This window comes from Lacerta agilis, chromosome 16, assembly GCF_009819535.1.
Source record: "Lacerta agilis isolate rLacAgi1 chromosome 16, rLacAgi1.pri, whole genome shotgun sequence".
NCBI lineage: Eukaryota > Metazoa > Chordata > Lepidosauria > Squamata > Lacertidae > Lacerta > Lacerta agilis.
Window position 1 is genome coordinate 21,429,481 of NC_046327.1, and position 11,663 is coordinate 21,441,143.

Below are 11,663 nucleotides of genomic sequence, written 5' to 3' on the forward strand. Positions count from 1 at the left end.
ACTTGGGAGAACTTTGAGAAGAAAAGTCACTTGATCCAGGGACAGTCCACATATATATATATATTGGCCTATTATGCCTACCTCTTTTTGTTAATGGTGACATGGACCATTAACAAATAACAAATTACAGTCGTACCTTGGAAGTTGAACGGAATCCGTTCTGGAAGTCCATTCGACTTCCAAAATGTTTGAAAACCAAAGCGCGGCTTCTGATTGGCTGCAGGAAGCTCCTCCAGCCAATCGGAAGCCGCAGAAGCCCTGCCGGATGTTTGGCTTCCAAAAATAGTTCACAAACCGAAATGGTCACTTCTGGGTTTGTGAAGTTCTGGAGCCAAAACGTTTGAGAACTAAGCTGTTGAACTTCCAAGGTACGACTGTGCTTCAATGCATCCCTCTCACTTGGGCAGACTTGCTGCTGTTCAGGGTGCCAGCCAGACTGACATGCTGTCCTCCAGAAAACTATTAAGTGGAGTGGAGGGTTAAACAAAGCAAGTTGCTTTTTCCCTCCCCAAGATTTCCCAGTTCCCATACCCAGTGGACACTCCCAACTTTCTGCAGTTTCTGGGTACTATGGAGCACACTTAAACCTTGCTAGTGATGTCAACAAAATCACCTCCTTTTTCCTATATGGGTACCCAAGAGCCCGTATAGAGTCCTTAAGTGGCTTCCGTATCGATAAGAGAAAATAACCAGAGAATATTGAGAAGCAAAGCAGCTAGTAAGCCTGATTTTTATTAAACTGTTGCAACAGGGTGCTCACCGCTGCCGCCCCCCCCCCGACGCAGGAGGGAGGAGGAACCCAGAACAAAGGTGTGCAAGCCCTTATATAGACTTTTGAAATTGCCCACCCTGTAGCTTAAGACCACCCCCAAAAAGCGTCATACATACATCACAGAAGGAGGAGCTCTACAACAGAAATCCTGTCTGCCAGAATACCTGACAATGGCCAGTGATTGCTTACTTGGGCAGCCTGGCCATTCTTTCATGATGGTAAAATAATTCCTGAATCCAGCTCACAGGCTCACCCTATTCATACACAAAGATGCCCTAAAGACAGGTAAGCAAAATAGAATGGAGAGGCTTCCCCATTTCCTTCCTCCTTGCAGAGAAACATTTGAGGTCAATTTGGGAGAGTCAAAATGGTTTCAGGATTGTTCTGTACTATTTCAGACACTTGGTTTACATACTTATATATATGTGTTTGCCTTGTAAATTTATGAACATTTAATTTATATATTTGAGACCGTAAATTCTTATAACACTGGGCTCTCAGGTTCCCCCCTCTCCATTAAACCATTTTTTAATTTTAAAAACACAAGCATACCTTTGGAGTCCCTGGAGTATGTAGAAGCAGCTTGCCTTATTTGTAAGTGCTTTTTTGCTTCTAAACGGTAAGCGCTTGACTGTCTGAGCTTGCTGTTAGTATGCACTTCCCACCCCTACCTCCCGTTATCCTCCCAGTTATTATAAGCTTTGTGTGTTTGTGCCTGCCTGGGTGTCTGTATTTGTGTGCGCATGTTTATACTTGCATTAAACATGTATGATGATAGATGGGTGCCCAATGTCTACATCTTTTCCACTACTTTAAATTGCACGCAGTGAGAGCCATTGTTCAGCCCATTTTTTTAATGCAATAATGGTCTGGTTTTGCCAAATGTCTTGCTGGAAGGGCTTACTGTTGGCGAAGTTACCAGGTCCAGAGCTAAAGATGCAGCCACAATGATCTTGGTTTCGCCTTTTGTGTGTTGATGTGGAGATTAGTGCCTTTGCTGTTGGCTGTCTTCTTGGAAGGATGCCAGCGAGAAGGCCTTTGTTTTCTTTAACATCACATTTATGTAGATTGTGTTCCTGTTCCTGTTGTACATTTACTTTGAGCTTGATGGTGCTGGTGTTCTACTGTTTTTAATCTGTCCCCAATGGTAGTTTATCCATAATCCATTTGTGCAATAACAAAGGTAATCATTATCAACTCCCGTTTTCCTTTCCAGTCTTGCTTCCTTCCAGTCTAGAAATGCAAAAGAAATACTGAAATGTATTCCTGAAATGGCACCTGCTTCCAAAGATAGCAGTGGAATATATGAAAGTGGAAAGGAACCTAGGAGTTCAGTGTTTGGCACAGTTTAACTCCCCAAATCTTGATTAATTCTAACTTTTATTGCACCCAGGAATTTAGGATGTCTTGCACTCCACAAACTCTGTAAGCAATATGCTTACAGACATAACCCCTGAGTTCAATGGCATTTACCCCCAGTAAGTGTATTAGCTGCAATCCTGTGCGTGTTTGCTAGGGAATGAATCTGATTAAACTCAAAGGAACTTATTTCCAAGTAGCCATGGGGTTGTGCTGTTGATCATTAATGTGAATCATTTCACAATGAGCATTTTTGTTGTGAAGCAATCAAATTAATATTTTTTGGTGTTTGTTCAAGGTCTACCAACAGTTATAATTTTCAAAATAATGTTTAAAACAGAAATTGTAATCAAAATAAAGCAAAGCAGCGACCGATTTTAAAGGTACTCATATAAACAAGCAACCGATTCTTCAGGGATCAGGGCATCGTGACTTTTAAGAATATTTGATTTTTCATTTGGCTGCAATCAAAAATCAGACGGTCAAATATTTGACTAGGCAGTTGGCTGGTGTGCAAACACCAAATGGTAGTGATAAAGTTCCTTGTTTCAGTGTTGCAGGTTTGGGACTCACAACATTGTGCTATATCCAACCTATATATAGCAAGCAACGTGTGTGACACACACACACACATATACAGGTGAAACTCGAAATATTAGAATATCGTGGAAAGGTTCATTTCTTTCAGTAATTCAACTTAAAAGGTGAAATATATATATATATATATTTTAAAGGAACCTAATGCAGTTATTGAGATAATTCATTTTCCAATGCAATGTGACTTTCCTTGACTCTTAGCTTTCCATGAATTGCTTTGCTGAGCTGCTGCTGCCTGAACTCTGATACTATCGTAACTGAAATGCAGCACTGGAACTTGTTGTTTTGACCTTGTGTTGTTGAGGAGACTAAATATATCCGCTGCCCGAAAAGGACACGCAGTATGGAAATTTCAGATGGGAGGCAGACTCAGGCCTGCACAACGTGTGAACCACTAAGCCAAACACAGCCCACGAGTCACATGTGTAGACAACCCCTCCCGTGCTGTTGCCCCTACCCCCACCCCCCGGCAGTGAGTATTCCGAGATCCTGTGCTTCTGCACATGGAGGTTCCATCTAGCTATCACAAATATTAGCCATGAATTTGCCTTTTTTTTAAACCAATGATGCTAGTGTGGTTGCAGCAAATTCAATATGTTAATGATGCATTGTGTGAAATACAGTACTATTTTTCTCTTGTCCATCCTGAATCTGCTGCCTATTTTTCCTTGGATACAGTGGAACCTTGGTTCTCAAACTTAATCCATTTTTGGAAGTCCATTGGACTCCTGAAACATTAGAAAACCAAGGCACGGCTTCCGATTGGTGCAGGAGCCCCAGAAACAATAGCCAACAGCCGCATCAGATGTTCGGCTTCTGAAAAACGTTCAAAAACTGGGACACTTAGGCTACTTGTGGGTTTTTGGCATCCGGGAGCTGATTTGTTCATCAACTAAGCTGTTTGAGAACCAAGGTTCCACTGTATTATATAAAAGAGGGAGAAAATTAACTTTTGCTGCTACTGCTCTTTATGTGAAAACCATCTGTCATGTTTCCTAGTTGTCTTCTCTCCCCCAACTGAAAAGCCCCCAATATTTTAGCTTTTCTTTATTCAGGAATGGCCCAGGCTCTTAGTTGTCTTTTTATTGATTTAGGCATACTTTTGTTTTAAGAATCTAATATTGATCATATTGCCTAAAATAATTTTGTGCGCTTCTTAGACCATCTACATAGCACAGTCCTATTCAGAAGCAAGTCCTGTTGAGTTCAGTGGTACTTATGGCTAGTTGAGTGTGATTAGGATTGTGGTCAAAGATGTTTATTAGTTAATTTAGTGGAAAGCCGGAACAAATAAATCAGTACATGGCACATAACAGCCTTTCTTTGACAAGGTGGTAGAGCGCTCAACCATTTATGAACAGAAATTGCAGAAGGACAAGAAGGGAGTGCTTTTCACTTTCCTAGATATTTTAAAGTTTTTGTTTATTAGGACTTGAATGGAAGATGGGAAATGGCAGAAATATATTAAAATCAAACTCCTAAAAGTGTTGTAAAATAGAATGGGAGTCAATAGGAAAAGTGTGTCTGATCATGGAATATACTGGTTGCAATTGGGGATAAACCTTCCTCTGTGGTTTACTGTCTATGACATCAGGTGTTGGGGTTTTTTGGGTAAAGCTTTTTTTTAAAGTTTATTTCATAATGTCTAAAAAGCAGAGAGTGCAGTTAAAAGATGAGAAACAAAAACAATAGATAGGCACCTAGAATAAGTACAGTTGCATATGACATCAAATGTTGACATTCACATAAAGGACTAGCCTTAATGAAAAGTCTAAGAATTTTCTGTGGCTCAGTCTTAACCTTTTTTGTAGTCAGTAAAAGAACAGTATTGTAAGGGCGTTCAGTGGCTGCTCATGAGTAAAACGCCGAACGCAGAACTCCTAAACTAAGTTCTTTATTCTGCAAGTTATTTACAGTGGAGCAAAAGTTCAAACGTCCATCTCGTCCCTCTGCAGAGTCCAGGAATGAACCCTTCCGGTTCTTTGTCCAGCAAAAGAGGCGCGGGACTCTAAACCCACGCCTCCCCCTTCCACGGCCTTCCTGCCTGCGCCCTCGGAGCGTGGGAACCTGACCCTGTTCCCCGCTATCCCCTCGGCGCTCAGGCTCTGCGCTGGAGGAATGGTCGCTTCCGGCGGAGGAGGGGGAGGACGAACTGGTAAATAGCGGAGGGGGTTCTCTATATTGCAAACGCTCCCGCGAATCTACCATCCGCGGGGAGGGGGGTTTCCTGACAAGTATATTAGACAGTACATTGGTACCTCAGTTCCCGAACACTTCTGTTGTCGTATGTTTCTGTTCTCGAACACCGAAAACCCGGAAGTCAATGCTCCCGTTTTCAAACGTTTTTTGGAACCCAAATGTGCAATATGGTTTCCGCTGAGTGCAAGAAGCTCTTGCAACCCATGGGAAGCCGCGCCTCGGTTTTCAAATGTTTCGAAAGACGAACAGGCTTCTGGAATGGATACCGTTCGAGAACCGAGGTACCACTGTATCAGAAAGTGTACAGTACTTGTAACTACCCTAGTTACAGGTAGGTAGCTGTGTTGGTCTGCCATAGTCGAAACAAAATAAAAAAATTCCTTCCAGTAGCACCTTAGAGACCAACCAAGTTTGTTATTGGTATGAGCTTTCGTGTGCATGCACACTTCTTCAGATACACTGAAACAGAAGTCACCAGACCCTTATATATAGTGAGAGGGTGGGGAGGGGTATTACTCAGAAGGGTGGTGGGAATAGGTGATTGGCTGATAGGTGTGGTAAACCTGTTGACGACTGTTAATGACTGCAATTGGTCTTACAGGAAAAAGTAAGGGGTGAGATGGCTAAAAATAGCTATATCATGTATAATGAGATAAGAATCCAATGTCTCTATTCAGACCAGGTCTCTCCATGGTTTTAAGTTTGGTAATAAGTTGCAATTCAGCAACTTCTCTTTCCAGTCTATTTCTGAAATTCTTTTCATGGATTCTTATCTCATTATACATGATATAGCTATCTCACCAAGGTCAGAGGTGTGAACCTGTGCGACGGGGTGAGATCTCATTGCTCTGTCCCAGCTACTCCCAACCTAGCAGTTTGAAAGCATACCAGTGTGAGTAGATAAATAGGTACCACTGTGATGGGAAGGTAAAAAGCATTTCCGTGCACTCTGGCTTCCATCGCGGTGTCCCGTTGCGCCAGAAGTGGTTTAGTCATGCTGTCCACATGGCCTGGAAAGCTGCCTGTGGACAAACGCCGGTTCCCTTGGCCTGAAAGCAGAGATGAGCGCCACAACCCCATAGTCAAATTTGACTCGACTTAACTGTCCAGGGGCCCTTTTCCTTTACCTACTCCATTTTGGTGCATTTCCCCCAAAATGAGTTTTTAACCAAATTGAGAAATCTGTCCTGCAATTATATTTAGCATGGCTTCAGACATATGCTGGTTATGTTGGAAAACGTAGGGTAGTTTTTTTTCCTGCATTGCTGCTAGGCACATGAACACAGATGTACCCATGAAGAGTTTGAATACTGGAAATGTGCTCAGATGCACTGCGCTATTTAGCAACATTGTTTGTGTGTGCAGAGCCGAGCCTGACCTTTAACATAGACAGTGTATGCTCAAATCTGCTCTAATTGAAGAGTGCGCCTCTCGAAAGACTCTCATCCATGTCTGTCATCATTCACTAGTTTTTCCAGAATTGTGGCCATGGGCATTTGGTTGTAGATGGAACTGTATTTGTGTGGATAAAAGTCCTCTTGTGAAATAGTTGAGGCTGTTGAAAATCTGCTCCGTTGCAAAAACTGGGGGAAACTCCCAAATTAAGCAAGCCCACTCTCTTGGCTTTTCTTGTTCCTGGACTTCTCAGTGTTTGATTACCTTGATTTGTAGATGATTAATTATTTTGCATAAGAGCAACTGTGCAGGAGTGTCTTGTTTTCCATATTATGTATGCTGTGTCAGAGTGTCCCAGGAAGGCAAACTTTGAGCCTAAAGAATTGTCCCTGCAGAGAGGGGGTCCCCCTTGTCCTTCAGCAGTTTGATGTGGTGTTCACTATTATTCAAATCTGTCGCAGATTGGAGTGTGTACAGATGTTCCTCTGTGATCTTTTACTTGTTCTGGTGGTCCTAGCCCAAATCTGGCTTTGGAAGCTGGAAGCTGGAAGCCAAACATAATAAAGGAGGCTAGGGGTGTTTCCAGGCTATCGCTATGTTGACGTACCAGCAAATTCAGGTGGCACAAATATTGACGATTGGAAGGTCTTGTGCCACAAACCAGTGTTCGAAATTAGCTAGGTGCCGGACACATTTTGCGACCAAGTGAAAGTGCTGGGGCACCAGGATGGTACCTGACACTTCCACCATCAAGTGACTTTTCTTCTTTAAGCTCTTAACCTAGCTTAAGGTAGTCATCTGAACTGGCCAGATGTTTAACTCGAGAATCAATCACAGTCAGTCCATCATTTGGGGACGATGACGACTTTAGAGCTGTCTTGCACCAAAATGGCAACAAGACATTCCATTTTGGCGACTGTAACCTTGGTTTAAGAAGCCATTTGGTACTTAGCTTATATATCTTTGAGTTTCTAAAACTGCTGGCTCAGTATAGTGGGTCTTTCTCTGCCCTTGTTTTCCCTGCCTCTTCTGCCCTGCTGCCCCTCCCAGGCCAAATGCAATAAGCAACTGTTTATTATACACAGTAAATGATTGGGCAACTATAACCCCACCTTATGTATCAAGTCACATTTTTTTATTACGATCAATGACCAGCACAGCCTATGTATATGTAGCTGTTGTTGTTCAGTCGTTCAGTCGTGTCCGACTCTTCGTGACCCCATGGACCAGAGCACACCAGGCACGCCTATCCTCCACTGCCTCCCGCAGTTTGGCCAAACTCATGCCAGTCGCTTCGAGAACACTGTCCAACCATCTCATCCTTTGTCGTCCCCTTCTCCTTGTGCCCTCCATCTTTCCCAACATCAGGGTCTTTTCCAGGGAGTCTTCTCTTCTCATGAGGTGGCCAAAGTACTGGAGCCTCAACTTCAGGATCTGTCCTTCCAGTGAGCACTCAGGGCTGATTTCTTTAATGATGGATAAGTTTGATCTTTTTGCAGTCCATGGAACTCTCAAGAGTCTCCTCCAGCACCATAATTCAAAAGCATCAATTCTTCGGCAATCAGCCTTCTTTATGGTCCAGCTCTCACTTCCGTACATTACTACTGGGAAAACCATAGCTTTAACTATACGGACCTTTGTCGGCAGGGTGATGTCTCTGCTTTTTAAGATGCTGTCTAGGTTTGTCATTCCTTTCCTCCCAAGAAGCAGGCGTCTTTTAATTTCCTGACTGCTGTCACCATCTGCAGTGATCATGGACCCCAAGAGAGTAAAATCTCTCACTGCCTCCATTTCTTCCCCTTCTATTTGCCAGGAGGTGAATATTTAGCTAGAGGCTTGGAAATGATTGAAGAAAGAACTGGGAAGTAAGATGTGGAGGAAAATCTTAGCAAAATAAAAGTTGGCTTCAGTGTCGTGTATGCCAGGCTCACGTATGGGTTTTTCATGCCTCCATGTTCAAAATTCCCTGCTCCTTGCCCTTATCTGTACTTGTTTTCTTTTATCTGCCCAGCTAGAATGATTCTGTGACGGCTGGTTTTATTAAACTGGCAGGCTGAACATGTTAGTGCATTGCCCTTCTTAGTTCCTTAAGATATGAAAGGAAATGCCAAGAAGAAGATTTTTATTTATTTATTTTTAAAGTGGACAGACTGTCTTTGCTCACATCCAAGCAGAATCAAAAGCAGCCATTTGCTTTCTACCAGTCCTACCCCATGGAAATGTGTGCCCCCTTCTTTTGTGAATGACCCATTACCTCCGTCCTAAACACACGCGTGTGCAAGTCAGTGGTTGATCATCTCTGCTTTGCTGAAGGCCCAAGGCTGAAATCCTGGCAACTTTGGGTAGGGCTGGGAATTCCCCTGGTCTGAAACCCTGTAGAAGTGCTGCTGAACGTAAGACAGCTTCTTTGGTTCCCATTTGATACTAGTAGGATTTTTCCGTTAAAGTAGACACACTTGGAAGTGTTCTTACAGCTTCCTAGCATGTCGCAGAAGTGTGAAAAAACTGGATTGCACAACTGCTTCTCTCTGCTTCTTTCTCTTTCTTTCCTATTCTCTCTTTCTGCCTCTTACAGCATGAGGTACAGGCGGGATGTCAGGCAGCCCTTTTTCGGTGATGATGCCATAATGATGGGATGTTCTTGCTGGAGGGGACCCATTCATGGCCATATTTAGGCCATGTTTAGGAAAGTTTTTAATGTTTGAAGTTTTATTCTGTTTTTAGTCCTCTGTTGGGAGCCATCCAGAGTGGCTGGGGAAACCCAGCCAGATGGGCAGGGTATGAAAATAATAATAATAATAATAATAATAATAATAATAATAATAATAATAATAATAATAATAGTTGAACTTTAGTTAGAACCTGCCCATCACCAAGGATTTTGAATATGTATGTGGGGATATGAAGGTGTAATGCTGTTGGTGGGTTTTTCGTGTTTTTCTGTTTTGTTTTTTTAAACAACAACTGAGAATATTGTAGTGTTACTGAATTGGCTCATTTCTGCTAGTTCTCAATTGGTAGTTTTGTGCATACATCTGTAAATCTATTTGATTATTGGTTGCATCTCCAGCAGTAAGGATGTGTAAGTCAAGGTAGAAGTCCTTAATTTAGCCCACTGTTTCCCAAACTTCTGATTACAGAGGGACATTTATTTTGCGGTTAAAATTGAAAGCACACCTCACTTCTGCATCTTGCTTTTAGAAGGCTTGCTTTTAGAATGCCTTGGAGTAAGAACTACACACTTACAGGCGAATCTACCTTTTATGTAGTGGTTGACTTTGGATGTTGAAATTTTAGCGGTGCTCTGTGCAATGCCAAAATTTGGTGCCCCCCCTTTGTTGTTTGTCATTGTTGTGGCACCTCCTGCGGTGCCTCTTGGCTCGACGTCCAGTGCAGGCAAACCAGTCGTATTCCCCTAAATTCGCCAGTTTTATGTCTGTGTGCATCTCTGTTTTGAGTGTGCATCTCTAAAGAGGCAAGTTCAGACCAGGCAGAGATGCAACATACTCTCCTCTGAGGGTGGTTAATTCTAGTGTGTGTATGAATCAGAGGGCTTGACTGATAAAAATCTCACCCAAAGCTGTGAGGTAAAAGAATTTCCTACTTCTGCTGAAGACTGAATGGAAGGAGGCAAGTCCAGAGCAAATGGACCATGCAGAGATGGAGGCAGGCTAATATGTGTGTGTATTTTTGCTCATGGAAAACTTCAGATATTTCATTATTATGGCCCACAGTTTGCGAATTAACAAGTCTACCACTAGCGCATCTAATTTCCCTTAAGAAGGTTGAATACGCCTGGTGTCTGCTTCTACATGAGTCTATTCCAGTCTCCTGAGCTGGTAATGTTGTTTTGAAAGGCTGCTGGATTCTCTGTGTTTGTGTTAAAAGTGTGCATTGGAGCCAGGCAAGTCCGTTGGCAGCTTACAGTACCGGAAACCCATTTTGCTTTAGAATTCTGGTAAAGGCGTTTTAGGAGTTGTAGTTTCGGTGGCTGAGCTAAACCCCAAAGAAGTTTCGTTTTGCATGTGGTTAGTACCTAAAGTTTAAAACACACACACACACCCCAGAAGTTGAAAATGTTCAAGACGGTTTAAGAATGACTGTATATATTGCTGCCTTGTATCTTTAGCATCTATGTCTTGGTTCTAGGTAGAAGTGGGTGGATGACGGTTAGGCAAAGTGATCATGCCACGTTGACTTCTATTTTAATAACCCTTTTGGATCAGGCCAGCTTGCCTTCTGGTCCAGCACTCTGTTCTCACAGTGGCCAACCAGATGGCTATGGGAAGCCTGAAAGCAGGATTATGCCATGCCACGCCACGCCACGCCCCCACCCCATGTTTCATCCTACCTGCCCTGACCAGTCCCAGACTCGGCAAGGTTGTTGCCTTGTGCGCCTTCAGACTATGATGAATAAGTCATTTGTAGTGCATCAGCTCATTTCCATTTGACAACTCCTCTTCCTGAGCTGTTTCTGTTGTAGCTGGGAACTGCTGTGTAATGTTAAGAATCCCTGGTTGTGTTTGCTTGTTTTCCTCTCCCCTCCTCATTCATTTTTCCTTTAGTGTCATGTCTTTCAACCTGTAACCCTCTGTTCAGGGACTGCCTATAGATATAACTATTAGCTGCTTATAAAACTGTGCTACAGAAATGTAGTACCCTATGAGGCTTTATACACAGCAGATGTAAAATATTCTTATTTTTGGCATACAGTGCCAAACTTACAATGCACGATCAGTTTGGCGATAAGCAGGCATTCAGTATAAGAGGCACGCCAATGAAAGCAAAGCTCAGTCGGGTTGGAACTGCTAAGTTCCACATAGAAATCTGTTTAAAACAGATTCCTCCTCCATGCGTATCTGTAGTTCACAGTGTTAACTACACTGTAGTCTATGGCCTGCACTCTCTTGCTGTCTTAGCATTGATCATCAGGGCTTGAGATCCATCCAGGTCTCATAAGTATCTGACTCTGCCTGCATGTAAATAAGTGTTAACGATATTACCAGGGCTGCCATTATAACAGAAACAAAAAGGTGGGGGAGAATAAAAACTGTAAGTAAAATGCTTCATTCTGAAAAAAAAGAAAATAAATAACTACAGCTGTATCTTGGTTTTCGAACAGCTTAGTTCTCGAACGTTTTGGCTCCTGAATGCCGCAAACTCAGAAGTGAGTGTTCCAGTTTGCGAATGTTCTTTGGAACCCAAACGTCCGGCGCATCTTCCGATTGGCTGCAGGAGCTTCCTGAAGCCAATCAGAAGCTGCGGTTTGGTTTTCAAACGTTTTGGAAGTCAAACAGACTTCCAGAACGGGTTCCATTTGACTTCCAAGGTACGCTTGTAT

The 11,663-nt window shown here is 42.8% G+C and overlaps 1 protein-coding gene across 1 annotated transcript in view; it reads left to right on the top strand.

Moving 5' to 3' along the window:
• The window catches only part of B4GALT1 (beta-1,4-galactosyltransferase 1), a 44,037-nt gene that overhangs the window by 9,461 nt on the left and 22,913 nt on the right, over window positions 1–11,663 (top strand). The window lies entirely within an intron of this gene.